The sequence below is a fragment of the Periplaneta americana genome, chromosome 9 (genome assembly GCF_040183065.1).
Source record: "Periplaneta americana isolate PAMFEO1 chromosome 9, P.americana_PAMFEO1_priV1, whole genome shotgun sequence".
NCBI classification, from domain to species: Eukaryota; Metazoa; Arthropoda; class Insecta; order Blattodea; family Blattidae; genus Periplaneta; species Periplaneta americana.
Genome location: NC_091125.1, coordinates 82,725,745 through 82,741,548, shown reverse-complemented (window position 1 = coordinate 82,741,548; position 15,804 = coordinate 82,725,745). Strand labels below are relative to the sequence as shown.

The 15,804-nt window shown below is 35.4% G+C and overlaps 1 protein-coding gene across 1 annotated transcript in view; it reads right to left on the bottom strand.

Moving 5' to 3' along the window:
* The window catches only part of Tmtc2 (Transmembrane O-mannosyltransferase targeting cadherins 2), a 1,115,694-nt gene that overhangs the window by 648,764 nt on the left and 451,126 nt on the right, over positions 1-15,804 (bottom strand). The window lies entirely within an intron of this gene.

The following is a 15,804-nucleotide window of genomic DNA, read 5'->3' as shown; positions in this document are numbered from 1 at the left end:
GTGCGACCTGCAAGACTTTGGACCGAGGCCAGAGCTGACACTCGTCAAGACATGTGAGGCATGCGGGCGGGTCATCCGGCCACGTGTCTTCGGTTCGGACCCCTCACGGAACATATGCTGGGTTCTCATCAGAGGAAGGGAAGGAAATCCCGGCAAATCATGGGCAAGAATTGCAGGCATTAGGCAGCAGGTAGATCTACTATTCTGGTCCATGCACAAGTATTAGACATGCAAACATGAGCAGTAAAATCAGCGTAAGTTGACAAGTTTAATGCCTTTCAAATCTTAAGAGGCCAAAATGAAGAGCATTAAAAAAAAAAACCGATATGTACCTGAACTGTAGTTGTGAGATATATATATATATATATATATATATATATATATATATATATATATATATATATATATTTATTTTTCGTCCACACTTGTAAGCTTTAATTATTTTTAATTTTTTTTTTTCGCCGTTTTTATGTCGAATCCAGCATCTTTAAGATATGTGTGCTTTCAGTTGTAAAGAACTAATACATTGTGACTTTTTCACGGGTAAACTGTGGAAGTTTTTTCAAAATCCGATAACTATACAGCATAATAATTTGCAAATTGTACATTAAAATATAATTGTCTCCTTTTAAACAAATTTTTAGTGTTCTCTTTTATTATTTGCAAACCTATATATACAAGTGAATATTCTTAGTAGCATCTAGTCTTTCAGAACATAGATATAACATATTTTATTAGTCTAATAGTTATTTAAGTACAAACGTTGCCGCATCTGTAGTTAAAGTACTAGCGCGCTGATCTTCCATCTAAGCGGCCCAGGTTCGATTCACATGCCAGGTCATGATAGAATTTGTAGTGCACAAAGCAGACGTTGCATATTATTTTTCTCAGGGCACGCCCGTTCCTCTCTATCATTCCGCTAACACATTCCACCTCCCCATCATTTCACCAATTATGTACAATAGTAAAAATAGACTGCGTTGGAGTTTTGGGAGTAGTATGTGTATCAGATGCTGATATAGGAAGACCTTGGTACTCCGGGCCCCTGAAACTTATCAGGCTACTAGTCCGCGAAACAGAACCTGGTTCTATCAGGGGCTTATCTGTTAGCGTCGGATTTACGACCTCGCAACTATAGACATCACTTTGAGGCGGATGTTGATGACCTAAAAATCTACTTAAAATGATAATTAAAATGCCCTTAAACTAAAGGAAAAATGACGTAAAATTAAAAGAAAATGACATTTAATTACTATTCAAAGTACTCGTACCACAACTTCTTAACAATTAATCACCTTGTTTCAATGACTGCCCTGCAAATCTCGGAGAGAGGAGGCAATTTCCTGGAATTTGGCTAAGATAAAGGAAAAGGGCATGCAAACAATGAAGGTTTTAAGGGAAAACTATAGATTTTAATGAGGATTTACAGTGTGTTTCAATCTGGTGGTGGTCCATCTCAGTGCCTTCATTCTCCGTCTCTTCCTCCTTCTTTTCTTCACTTTTGTTACCAGATCTTCCGGATGGGGGAGTGTGAATGACAAAACAAATTGTGGGTGCAGCTTGCATTCTTACAATCTTTGTGTTAAAAATACTGTCCCTTCACTTCCATGGGGACACAATGTCCTGTCCATGACACGGTGAAAGTTTCTCCCCTTCCAAACATAAATTCTAAAGACACCCTAGTACCGACAAAACAGTAGCGGTCAAAGTCCTCACTTAAACTAACTTTATATTACTTCCGTTGTGTGAGGTGAAGCCTTCAGTGGAATGAGGGATGGTCTTTACAGTTTGTTTCAAACTATAAAACTCAAACTTCACTGTTATTCACTTATTCATTCTGTAATTACTACTGATCTATTTGCTTAGAAAAAGATTTAACAGACCTATCAGTAAAGAAGAAAGTAAATTGCATTCCAAATGATCTAAAAGTTCTTCAAAGTATTAAAAATTACCAAAAAATTGCCGAAAAAATATAAAAATGACCTACTAGTTCAAAAACGTCGAAAAATACAAAAAATGCAATATAAGAAATTAATTTTTTACGTTGATATTAACATAGAAAAAATGTCTATATTAATAGGCATCGTTCTAATATGAAAAATAAGATGACTTTCCATCAACATCTGCCCCCTAGACTCACTCACTATTTCTCGTATAGCACCTCGCATGTGTCGGTACAGAGCTTCATACTTTCAGACCTCGGCACTAGGTGGTGTGATCGACACCATGCTCAGACCGCCTTTATCTCCCTGAAAAGACCCGGTACTTAAGAGGCTTAGTGGGGCCATTCTGTAAGTTTTGGAAACGGGAAAACTCTGGGACCTTCTAGTCCGTAGCGAGTTGCTCTATTAACTGAGATACCCGGTCGCTATGTTATGTTCCAAGTTAATTAAAATATTCGAAATAATTAAATTAATTAACTTATAAGTTCACAGAATTTTCATTTGATTGTAGACTACTTTCCAGATCAACCTGAATTACTTTCAGTACACTCTAGAAAGATTAATCTTCGTGAGTGCTAGTGCAGTATTGATTGGTTTAAGGAAGTCGTGCATCTATCGTGACACTGCAATGTTGTCGTGACTGCGTGCACTCACTCGTAAAATGTGCGCATGACGCAATGTGTCGAAACGGATCGTGGACCTCGCAGACTGGTTGACAGCTAACTAGCCACGTGAGTGATTGGACAAATCCAGGTTTGCAATATACATCGCTTGCAGTTCTTTTTTCTTTTCTTTTTTTTTTTTTTCATGTAATGGAATGTTAAAAGGTACATTAGATTAAAGAATATAACAAAGAAAAAAATAGGAGTGAGAAGTAACAAGAAAGAAAGGAACGGTTCTCCTCTAGAAATATGTACCAAAACTGTAGATTATTTTGTCGCCTTCAACATTAGCCGTAGTGTACAATTCGATTTGGACCTATGTTACACAAATATGTATGCGACCATTAAGTTTATAGGCCTAATTAGAGAAAAGGGAAGGAAACGGGAGTATCCAGCAACAACCTGCGCTGCACGTCGTCTTTGGTCGTAATAACTGAGCTCGAACTTATTGCAAATAATTCTGTCGATAACTCCTACATAGAAAACAATTGGTATACATATTTTATTATTTATCTTTGCAGTTCAACGTGTTATTCTGGACATGTTCGTTTTATGTCCATTACTGTACAAAAGCAGAAGGAAATATTAAATTCCTTTTACAAAACGTAGTCACATATTTTGTCTCGCCGAAGAATAATATATTTCCTACTTAATATTTATAATTTGACGTGATGGAATTTTCGTCATAAAATGAAGTCCATTCCATTCACAGGAATTTAATATTTTCTTATTTCCAAAGCGTTCTAAGTAGAGAACTTTCCCAACGTTGTACGAATGACCGTCGAAGCCTAAAATCGCTGCCAGTATAGAAAGAAAATAAATTGTTAAAAGGCATGAGTTTGAAGTCTGTTACGTAGTGTTAACTTTATCGTTCTATTGGTACGTACGTACATACGTACATACATACATAATAACATACATACACACATAGGCTACATACATACATACATACATACATACATACATACATACATACATACATACATACATACATACATACATACATACATACATACATACATACATACAAGCCACTGGCTCAGTCGGTTAAGGCGCTTGCCTGCCGGTCTGAAGTAACGCTCGGGCGCGGGTTGGATTCCTGCTTGAGCTGATTACCTGGTTGGATTTTTTCCAAGGTTTTCCCCAACCGTAAGATGAATGCCAGGTAAGATATGGCGAATCCTCTGCCTCATCTCGCCAAATACCATCTCGCTATCATCTTCTTACTTTCTGGACGGACTTTGATTATTTATCGACGCTAAATAACCTAGTAGTCGATACAGAGTAGTTAAATAACCAACTAAAAAAATTCATGCATATATTTTATATAAATTATGAGAGAGATGTATTGAAGATGATTTTGGACAAGTTTATTCAGAGTAGCAAGATTTATTTATATCATTTTCATTTCACCATTGCTAGATTATGGCATTACCATTTTCACATCAATTATGAATATTTTCTACAGTTAAAGAGGAAACTTCAATCATCTCTCACAATTGCAAGAATTTTCACACAATATACTGTAAGTCACTGGTGTTATAGGCCTATAGCGTTTTTTGCCACAAATGGATTGGAAATGATTGAACAAACGTAAGATAAAATCTCACATAATCTTTTCTAGCTCAACACCATCTGTCCTAGATAGACGCTGATTGTTTCGTAGTGCACTCACGATATGACCTGATGTGCTTTCTTTCGTTTAGTACTTCATCATGAAACTAGTAGATAACGTGCTATTGATTTTGAAGCCACTGCATTTTAGTTGGATTCGCAAATCGAAGCATTAATAGAGACTTTGAAAAATACATGTATTTCTCTGACATAAATAACAGGAAAACAGAAGAGTGGTTAAAAAAGTTGAAACGTCATCCAAACTAAATTTTACAGTTGTGAATGTCAGCCTTCGAAATAAATCGTAATTCTATTGTCACTATTTCTCTGAAATGTAATGGCTGTAGAAGCTGGTAGCTCTGCACAAATATCCCAGTTTAAACACTGAGAGTGAATAGCTTAGAAAATACAGGAAGCGAGGAGTAAGATTGATATTGTTCCTGTGTGTCTATAGAGAGAGACGCACACTACAGAATTCGCGTATACTGTAACGAGAACCACACCCTGTTGACTTAGCGTTACGCGGCGCTTCACTTTGGGGACGTTACAAGGCAAAGTTACGCAAACTGTGGAGCGGAACCGAATACCAAGATTCACGACTTGTAAGACCTTTTTTCCTGCATGCAGACGCCCACTAAATTAGGTAGAAGAGCTTCTAGGAATACGTTTCACTTAAAATATTGAGTTGGAAGTGTCGAGAGATGTTTTGAAATATGATTTACATGAGATCAAAGTTTGAAATTAATATGCGTCCAGTTATGTCATTAACTTCCTACAACATGTCATGGTTCTTAGAATTTAGAGTAACCCTGGTATTTTGTGTTTACAATTTCGAAGGACAAACTTCTGAAGAAGAAAATTCAGTCGCTTTTATGGACAAGAGGAAAATTCGTACTAGAGTAGTAGAGAATAGAACATTGATAGATAGAAAACTAAACAATTCATTGCAATGTCGCGTATAAAATGTGGGCTCTTAATGACAGGCATACATTTAGCAACATATGATGAGATAGGCTACATTGTAGCAAATATTATGTTAACATACTAGGCTACCGTATATGAGTTGCAAGTAGCTTTATGTACAAGTTATTAGCAACATGATCTGACAGACATTGTAGCAAAGATTGTTATTAAAGTAGCCTATATGAGTTGCAAGTCTCTTTGAGTACCAGCTATTAGCAACATAATATGATATTGTAGCAGATTATACTGTATTACCAAACTACATGAGGGACATTAAATGTGAAATCGGACAGCAAAACACCTTACAACTGTGTAATTCCACGAAAAAAATATATATGGATGGGTAGAAGATACTTTGTTGTGTGAAATCTGTTCTCGTTTAAGTCCATTAGTTTTCTTGTTTTAATTAGTTAAATTTATAGTAATTCCATAAAAATCTTCAGTTTCAAAAGGCATAAACTTGAAACGATTGATGATAGACATTTCAACAAAAGTTCATATCGTAGTTGAGAGTACGATTTTCATAACTATGCATATACCATATTTTATATTGATATTTAACAGGTGCATAAGTAGATATGTATTTGATAGACTTTCCCACGGGAAAGAGTTACATAAAAATATCATCTGGTTCCTAATTCTCTGAAGAAATTATATCAACTTTAATGTCGGTGTTGCATAAAGAAGTACTCCTGTAAAAAAATATTTCGTTAAAATATATTAGCTACACCCAAGTGCCGAGTCGGGTGATATTGCGCTCTCTCTTCGCTTTGTACGCATGACGTACGCAAGAATGTTCCTGTATTACGGCAGATGAGTTTGTCCAAGTATGTGTGTGCTGTACTTAAGGGCGAGTCCATATGAAATCGATCAGAAAATTAGGAAAATGTGACTAACAATAATTTGTAACTATCATTATATTTGTTATACAGAATAGAGAGATGTGGATATTTTTGCAAAATATGTCATCCCAAGGTGTAGTAATTTTCTTACAAAAATCGTCAAATGTGCCGTACAGAATGAAAATTATGTTTTTTTTATGCAGCTATAGCATGTGTCTCAGTGAAACGTAGAGCAAAGTTCGTATAGGTCACTTTCTGTCAGTTTCCAATTCACTGTGGGCTAAAGCAAGGAGATGAACTATCACCTTTACTTTTTAGCTTTGCTCTAGAGTATGACATTAGGAAAGTCCAGGATAACAGAGAGGGTTTGGAATTGAACGGGTTACATCAGCTGCTTGTCTATGCGGATGACGTGAATATGTTAGGAGAAAATCCACAAACGTATAGGGAAAACACGGGAATTTTACTTTAAGCAAGTAAAGAGATAAATTTGGAAGTAAATTCCGAAAAGACAAAGTATATGATTATGTCTCGTGACGAGAATATTGTACGAAATGGAAATATAAAAATTGAACATTTATCTTTTGAAGAGGTGGAGAAGTTCAAATATCTTGGAGCAACAGTAACAAATATAAATGATACTCGGAAGGAAATTAAACACAGAATAAATATGGGAAATGCCTGTTATTATTCGGCTGAGAAGCTTTTATCATCCAGTCTGCTGTCAAAAAATCTGAAAGTTAGAATTTATAAAACAGTTATATTACCGGTTTTTGTTTATGGTTGTGAAACTTGAACTCTCACTTTGAGAGAGGAACATAGGTTAAGGGTGTTTGAGAATAAGGTGCTTAGGAAAATATTTGGGGCTAAGAGGGATGAAGTTACAGGAGAATGGAGAAAGTTGCACAACACAGAACTGCACGCATTATATTCTTCACCTGACATAATTAGGAACATTAAATCCAGACTTTTGAGATGGGCAGGGCATGTAGCACGTATGGGCGAATCCAGAAATGCATATAGAGTGTTAGTTGGGAGACCGGAGGGAAAAAGACCTTTAGGGAGGCCGAGACGTAGATGGGAAGATAATATTAAAATGGATTTGAGGGAGGTGGGATATGAGGATAGAGAATGGATTAATCTTGCTCAGGATAGGGACCAATGGCGGGCTTATGTGAGGGCGACAATGAACCTCCGGGTTCCTTAAAAGCCAGTAAGTAAGTATGATTATTATTATTATTATTATTATTATTATTATTATTATTATTATTATTATTATTATTATTATTATTATTATTATTATGTATTTTAATGGCTTCAATTAGATGTAGTGGGACACCTAATTTTCTTAGTACATTTTATTTAACGACGGACGTTTTTAAATTCATCGTGTAGTTCGGAAATTAGTCTATTTATCGTTTTATTCAGAAGTTTTTAGTATAAAAATCTTGAAATAATGTTATTTGATTTTGTGTTACGCTTACGTCGTGGAACGAGAATTGTCGAGAGAAATGGTATACAATTCTGTAGTTCTGTTTACACTGTAATTTGTTGAAGATTTATGAAGTATTCGCCGTGTAGCCAGTATTAGTGAGTTTTAATCTTGCAAGAGTCCCGCGTACCTGGCTGGATGCGCACAAAACACTAAGCGGATTCTGCAGCGCATTTCGTAATGCTGTATCCGATAATGTAAGTTTCAGGGCTTTCAAAGGCTGTGCCGTCATATGATACAGTTCCATCTATTAGCTGCGTTATCTCGCAAAGGAATGTATTTGCTCTGTACTTGTAATTAACTGTAAAAGATGAAAGGAGTATTGAGGGATAAGGAGGTAGAGCTCCCCTGTTTCCATTATTGTGTCACAAAAGAGTGATCAGTCATCGTCACGTTCCTTCCATTTGGATTTCCATAAAATAGTCCGTCATTTTTTAAAGAGAGAAATGAAACCTTCGTAGTGATTTTCGTTAGATTAGTCCGTCTGTTTTATGCAGTGTTGTTCAAAAGTTACGAAAGATTTCTCTAATTTTTTAGGAAGTAGGTTTATAGACCTATAAAAATAATAATACTGCTTTGTTCATAAAAGAGAGGTGTTCATTTAGGTATAAACAGTTCCTGAGAATACGTCACACCTTTGAATAGGTCAAGTCATGGTATGCTCGTGACTGTCGAGCAGCGAACATCGTGTGGCCGTTACAGTTAAAGAGGAGTTGGTTGTGCATTTGGTTTGAAGTAAATCCAGTGACAGGAAGCGCAGTGAACCTATACGTAACGAGTGATAATACAATCTCAAAATAATTTAGACAGTAGGGATTCTCCCGTTAATATAAAATGGAGCACAAAATAGTGAGGAAAAACACAATTAAAGAAACCTTTAATAAAGACCAAAATAGACCTACAACACTGGAAATCCACAACTGTTTAGATGAAATGTTAAAATCCGAGATAAAGACCTGCAGACTCTGCAACCTGTGGGAAAACAGAATGCTGCCTACATCAAATTCACCAATTTAACGAGCTATGAAAACTTCTTAAAGAAAAATGCAGGTAGGCCTATGTCTCAAATTCTATTATTAGGTCGGTCAACCACAACTGAGTATATAACACCACCTGAGGAAGAAAATACTAAAGTTAAAAACTGAAATATTCCGCCGGAGGTTCATAATGACAAAAATTAAAAATTATTTGTTAAACTATGGAAAAGTGCAACAAATTACTAATGACAAGTGGTCAATGAAGTATAAATACCAAGTCGATTCGGGCATTAGAATTGCATTAATGACTATTACGCGATACATTCCGTCAAATTTGAAAATATCCTTCCACTGTCTGGAATTTAAATTCTCAAAGTTGTATCCACAGTTCCATGTATATTCATGCAATTATTATGCACATAAAATTTGGTAACTCATTTCTTACAACATCGTTTACTTTTCTATCCAGTCCACACCTATGGAGTAACGTTTAGCGCGTCTGGCCGTGAAACCAGGTGGCTTGGGTTCGATTCCCGGTAGGGGCAAGTTACCTGGTTGAGTTCATTTCCGGAGTTTTCCCTCAACCCAATATGAGCAAATGCTGGGTAACTTTCGGTGCTGGACCCCGGAATCATTTCACCGGCATTATCACCTTCATCTCATTCAGACGCTAAATAACCCAAGCTGTTGATAAAGCGTCGTAAAATAACCTAGTAAAATAAAAAAAAATTCTATCCATTTCTGTAGGTAATGCTTGCAGATGTTTCATAATCACTACTTGAATGTCACTAATCTATTTTTTTTATTATTTAGTACTTCAGATTTGTCTCGATCTGAGGAGTGTGCACTGCTATTAGGCCTACTGTATATAATTTAATCTGAATATTACATTTTTTTGGGTGTTTTGAATAGTTCCATGCATTATCTAGTAGCGATGTATTTTTCTTTCAATTGATTATTTAACGACGTTGCATCAATTGCATGATTATCTAACATAGGTAAAAGCAGTCATAGCAAAATGATATTATTAGTGAGAGAATTCCGAGGATTCAATGGATTTGAGGGAGATGGGATATGATGATAGAGACTGGATTAATCTTGCACAGTATAAGGACCGATGGCGGGCTTATGTGAGGGCGGCAATGAACCTGCGGATTCCTTAAAAGCCATTTGTAAGTAAGTATTCCGAGGATTCGCTATAAGAAAATCTGATATTCGCCTTACACTTGCGGTAAATCTATAAAAATATTTAACACGTTATGAGTTGAAGCGGTTTTTGAACACGCGCACAGTCTCGGAAAACGAGTTCCACTCGATCTCCCTGGACCACGTTGTGGCTGGTATAATTGAGGCGTTCTCTGAAACAAGAATTTAACTAAAATATATTTAATTTGAGATAACAGAGCATCAAACATTTAGATCTGGTATAACAGCATTGCACAGAACGATATTCAGATGTTTCTAGAGGGAGCTATGTTCGTTGAAGGGAATAATATTTTGTCAGGAGGGAGATGTGTTATATAGGATTCGATTTATGCGACGTAATGTACGTTAAGTTGTTATACCAGCCTCATTTTTAAAAATAGGTATGCTATAACCCTTATGTAGTAGATGTAGTAGTTGTAAGTTGAAATACTGTATTAATTAAGTTCATCATTACTGTTGATTTCTAAGAAGGGCATTTTATTGAAATGCGTTTGATATTTTAAATGTTTAATAGGGGCCTATTAGTATATTCGAGAAAAGTGCTTCCTTCATAATCATTAAATATTCAACAGCCGTACCAAAATAGATCCGATTGAAGCTTTTCTTAGAGTTTGGATGATATTTTTATTAACGCTGGAAAAATAACAGATTTTCTGTGATAAAAAAGATTAGACTCGTTTGTAGAATAACAGTCTCTGGCGAATAGCGGACAATCACACAAATGCGAAATCAGGAGAAGTCGCCCTTTACAAAGAAGGCGATTTGTTAAATTGTTCCCTGCTACTACAGCTGTAATCAATTCCTTTCAGAAACCAACAATAGCGACGCGTGGCTCCAGCTAATGGGGACATGGTGGCTCTGATAAACTTGAGCTGCTCTGAAAGTCAGATCATTGGTGACATAACTTGCTCCGAGGCTTCATAAATGTATCGCCAGTAAAGTAATGCAAATATGCGAGAAAATAAGTTGCAAAGAATATTAGTTCATTAATGTATTATGAATTTCTCTCTCAATACAAAGTTAAATAGCATTTAATTTGTTAAGCACTAATAAAATTTATCCATAAAATAGTAGGCGGCATTGAATATTATTTCAGTAATGTACTGTTAATAATATCTCAAGTAATTTGAAAAAAAATACTAAGTTTCTACAACTAACATTTCATTAATGTAGCATTAATTGTCAATGTGATATTAATTTGAAAATAATAACGTCTCATTAGTGTTATAAATATTTGTTCTTTTAGATACTAATTTGCAACAACAAACGTCTCATTAGTGTAATATTAAATTATACCTCAAAGCTAAGTTGTAACAACTATTTATTAGTGTGATATTAATTGTCTCTTAATAATAAGTTGAAAAGGATAATGCCTACATATTCGTCAAATGCCAAGTTGCAACGACTAAAGTTTCTTTAGTGTTCTTGGTATAAAACAGTGGTCGTCGGCACTCGCTGAAATGTGCAAAGGGTACGCGGTGCTGTCCTGTGTGCACTGTAGTGCAACAGGGAGAGATAGGGAGCATACCCGCTAGCAGCTACGGAGTGCACCCTAGTGCACTGCGTTTTCCGGAGGCAAGAGAGACTAGCCCCAGCGTGCTCTGTGCTGACGACCCTTGGTATAAAATATCCCTCAAATAATAAGTTGGGAAGGTTATTGTTGTTTAGTCAACTGTCTGAAAACAAGCCTGAACCTCACAAGTGATACCAGTATGGCAACTAGGCCAGAAGATAATGGAGTAGGGTGGCCAGTTCCTTCCCCCCTCCATTGCATACATCGCCGATTAGCTACGTGTTACACTAATCAGTAGGCCTGCGAAATACATGCCATTATAGTACCAGTGCTCTTCGTGCGCCTCTGACTTTGAGTACGTCTGAGAGTTGGGGTGAGTTAACGCAGTGTCTTTCGTTCGTTTGAACTCATGTTTATCATCAGGGTAAGTTAGTCCTCAGCATTTGGGTGGTTGAAAGCAACTCATCTGACTTCGAAACACAACTACTGTATCTGCTAAAGAAAAATTTAAAGACATCATTGCAAGAAAAATTGCATTATTTTAAAGACATTTTATTTTCTGTCTAATATAACATTGACAAATATCAGCCTTTTTATTTCACTATATTAATATGATGATGTATTACGTTTTTGTTTTACATAATTTTTCATTTCAGGTATTGTTGCAGTGAATAACAAACCACATTTTCAAATTTTCAAAGGAGAATGATTGCCTGTTGCTAGAAAACACAACCTTATATCTACAGAAACTTCTTTCCACTTCTGCAGAAACAATGGGGGAAATATTTGAAATATTTTACACAAGGATTATTTATTTCAAAATCTGGATCATTATTACAAATTTCCTCATTTTAAATTAAGTCACAAATTTCGTCCTCGGCATCTTGCTATTATTCTTCTTTACAAGACGCTGAATGTAGCCTGTTACGAATAGCAATATTCGGTCGTAATGTAACCGATCAACTGAAGTTCACTGCTGAACGAAACACACTGAAATCTCCCACCCCAACGCAATTACGTACTGGTACCTAAAGTCAGAGGCTCATGAAGCACAATATAACGACATACAATTCTTAGCCTTACTAATCAGACTTCAGATGCATACAAACAATTGTTCTTCCTCTGGCACATATCGTCAAATGAGATATACTGCCTGATAATAGATGTAGATATCAGCCAGAACCTCAATCAGAGTTTTTGGAACGGTTAATAACTCATTAATGTAATATTAGGTTTTAAATACGAAGGTTCATGATCGCAGTATAGCCTACGTATTTATTAAAAAATTGGCAAAAAATATTTAATATAAAAATAACAATTTGTTCCCCATATACTAACTTGCAAAGACTGTTTATTAGTGTTATACGTATTAGTTACCGTTCAGATATTAAGTTTAAAAGAATAATATTTAATTGTGTCGTACCAATTTACATATTAAATACGAGTACATAGTTGAAAGTTATAAAGTTCGAATTGTGCAGTGTGAAGTCTGAAATACTAAGGTGCAACTAATTATGGTTTATTAGTGTAGTATAATTTCCACTGTCAGATAAGTTACAAAAGTATTTCACTTGTGAAGTAGTAACGTTTTCGTTAATTAATATGTTACAGAATCTGTTTCATTAGTGTACTGTCAATTTATCTCTCAAATGTCAAATTTAAAAAATAACGGATCAGTAGTGAAGTTTTAATTTACCCTCAAACACTACTTTAAAGAAGTATATTAGCGTAGTATTAATTTAGCTTAAATATTAAATTAAAAAATAATATATAGATGTATATTAAATATATTAAAGAGTTATTCCCATTGGAAACGTTGGGGTTCACCTAAGTATCTTACTAATCTAATTCACTTTCTGTTACTCTGTTTCTCACTGTGCTCAAATGATGTTTACTTTAAGTCTGTATTTAATTATAATTTGATACGATGTTTATTAGAATCCTTGGGTACCATAAAAATCTGTCATGAAGCCAACACTCGTCCGAAAGCAAACAGGAATACAACTTTACAAAACCTTAGCTTGACCTGTTTTGGCTTACGGCTGTGAAGCATGGACAATTAGAAAAAGAGACGAGACCCGAAGAACCGCGGCTCAGCCGCGATTATGAAAAGAACGGCAGGATAAATGGGACCACAAGAGGAATGAAAATGTCGTCAATGAACTCCAGAGCGAACTAATATTAGAAAGTACAGGAACGCGGAGAGAAAAATGGATAAACCATGTCAACAGGATGAATAACAGCAGAATTCCAAGAATGATCTTCCGTTACAGACCACCAGGGAAAAGATCAATAGGACGACCCGCAAAAAGATGGATCGAGTCCGTAACAGGCCACATGACCTAATATATATTTGTAAAATGATAATAATGATGATGTTTAAGTACACTAGAATTTTAATAACTGTGCACACTATTTTGTCATACTAATGGTTTGCTGTTGTTGGATAATATAAAACATATTATTATGATATTGTTCACGATACCAACACGAAGACATGTAACCGGATGTTCTGATAAATCTGGGAGATTCAGATAGTTTGCATGAAAAAGTTGAATAAGAATGGAAGTAACGGGTCTAAATTAATTAAGGCATGAGAGTTAATCCACATGGCGCAAAGAGGCGTGGTCAGGGCTGTAAGTTATGGCTCCGAACCATTGAAATACATTTTCATGGCTCAGCATGGAATTTTAAGAGTTTTAGAAAGCTCCATAAAAAGCAAATTAATTACATAGATTAAGAATTTCATTAAAATTAACAAAACCATATTTGAGAAAAACTGATGGTCATGTAACATATATCACTGATTTTTTACAATATTTCAGTCTTAAGGGTAAGAAGGTTGAAATTAAAGCCAGAGGTGGGAGCACTTGCCCCTTAAGCACTTCACCCTCAATCGACCAATGCAATGTGCTTACCTCTTTAACTTCGGGCACCTGATACTATTAACCTACTTTCGTTTCTTTCCTCAAGTTTCGACGACCTTGCACAGATCTTGAAAACCTTCACAAAAATGGCAGGAATTGATTTTTCTATTTTCCTGATTCGAATATGAGGGACTGTTGCAGTCTCACTGGGCCTATAGTGACATCCATCCGCGAAGCAGTAAATTTGGACGACTAAATAATGGTATGTTATTTTTTCAGAACGCTCTTATTCAGGAATTCTTTCACATGCTATAAAAACATCTATGGTACAAGATTATTAGTTTTTCCAGGTTTATTTCTCTTGTGAAAGGAGCCACCTTCTTAATTTATATGACCATCTATTGTCTGTTAAAAACAGTGAGGTCTAGTAATTGGTCCAATATGCTCCCCAGGAACTAGTATTACTGAATGCAAGCAGTTGAGAGGCAAGTAGAACTAGAGTAGGCTGATTGGTTAAATCTCCACTATATCTCCAGAACCAAACCAAGATAGACTATTCTCCTGAGTCCTGAGAGTATAGTATACTCTATCATACTTCATACATGTGTATGGCATAAGATGTATGTGCAGAGACCCGAAGTATAGTATAGTATACTTACATTTGTGTCCTAACTGTAACCTTTAGAATTTTTTCAGCAATTTTCCTCATGTCAGTGACTTTTTTTGAAGTGCAGAATTATATTGAACTTCAAAAATAAAACAACAAATGTCTCACGACTCAAGAGGTTAAGATATCTAGCTTAATTTAGGAAAAAGTCATGCTAACAGTAATAAATTTACTATCTTTAAAAATTTAATTACGCTTTTCCTGCTTTGAACTGTCAGCGTTCAATGAAATGGACTATTAATCAAAACATAAATAGTGAGGAGAATGTATAAAATTGAAATCATATCACCAGGAATGAAATATTTTACTAGAGTGGAAGTTTGTGAGAATTATTTTTTAAATTGAAACATTATCCATACAACAATTAAATATCGGTATATAATATAGATGCGAAAAAATAGATAAAACATATGAAAGATTATTTGTGACTGTCTACCAAAATAATCATAATACAATAAACACCGCAAGACAATTGAAAATTTTACATCACGAAGAAACTTAATATACTACTAAATCCGTTAATGGATAAGTAGCTGTGTAGTTGGATACTTGGAGTTAGATAGGTGCGTACGTGCATAAGCAGATAGGTATCGAATGTGCGCAGATAAGTTGATCAGAAACGGGCAGAACTGGTCGAAGTGTGTTACCATTGAAGTGAAGTCAGCCGCCACAAGTTAAACTTGCTGATACCCGATTTCGCAGGCAGTTGAGTTATAAGTGTGGTGCCAGTTTTACATGTTTATTGCTTTGTGCATGGTTCATTTTATACTATTATATAACATGGTATAAGAATTACACGCTGTTTTCTCACAATTTTAAGCGCATTTCATTATGTTCAAAGTCTAAAGACTCTTACAATTTTGATGCTAGGAACATGACATTTTTTCTGCATGTTCTATATTCTGTGCTTAACAGAACACAATGTCGCCTTTTTTATAAACTAAGTACTTTCGAAATAAAAAAATGAAACGTATTTAGTGGACACTAAAATTTAAAAAATTTGAAGTTGCAAATATGTTACCTATTTTATTTTTTCTCCATTTACAGAGGTAAATCTA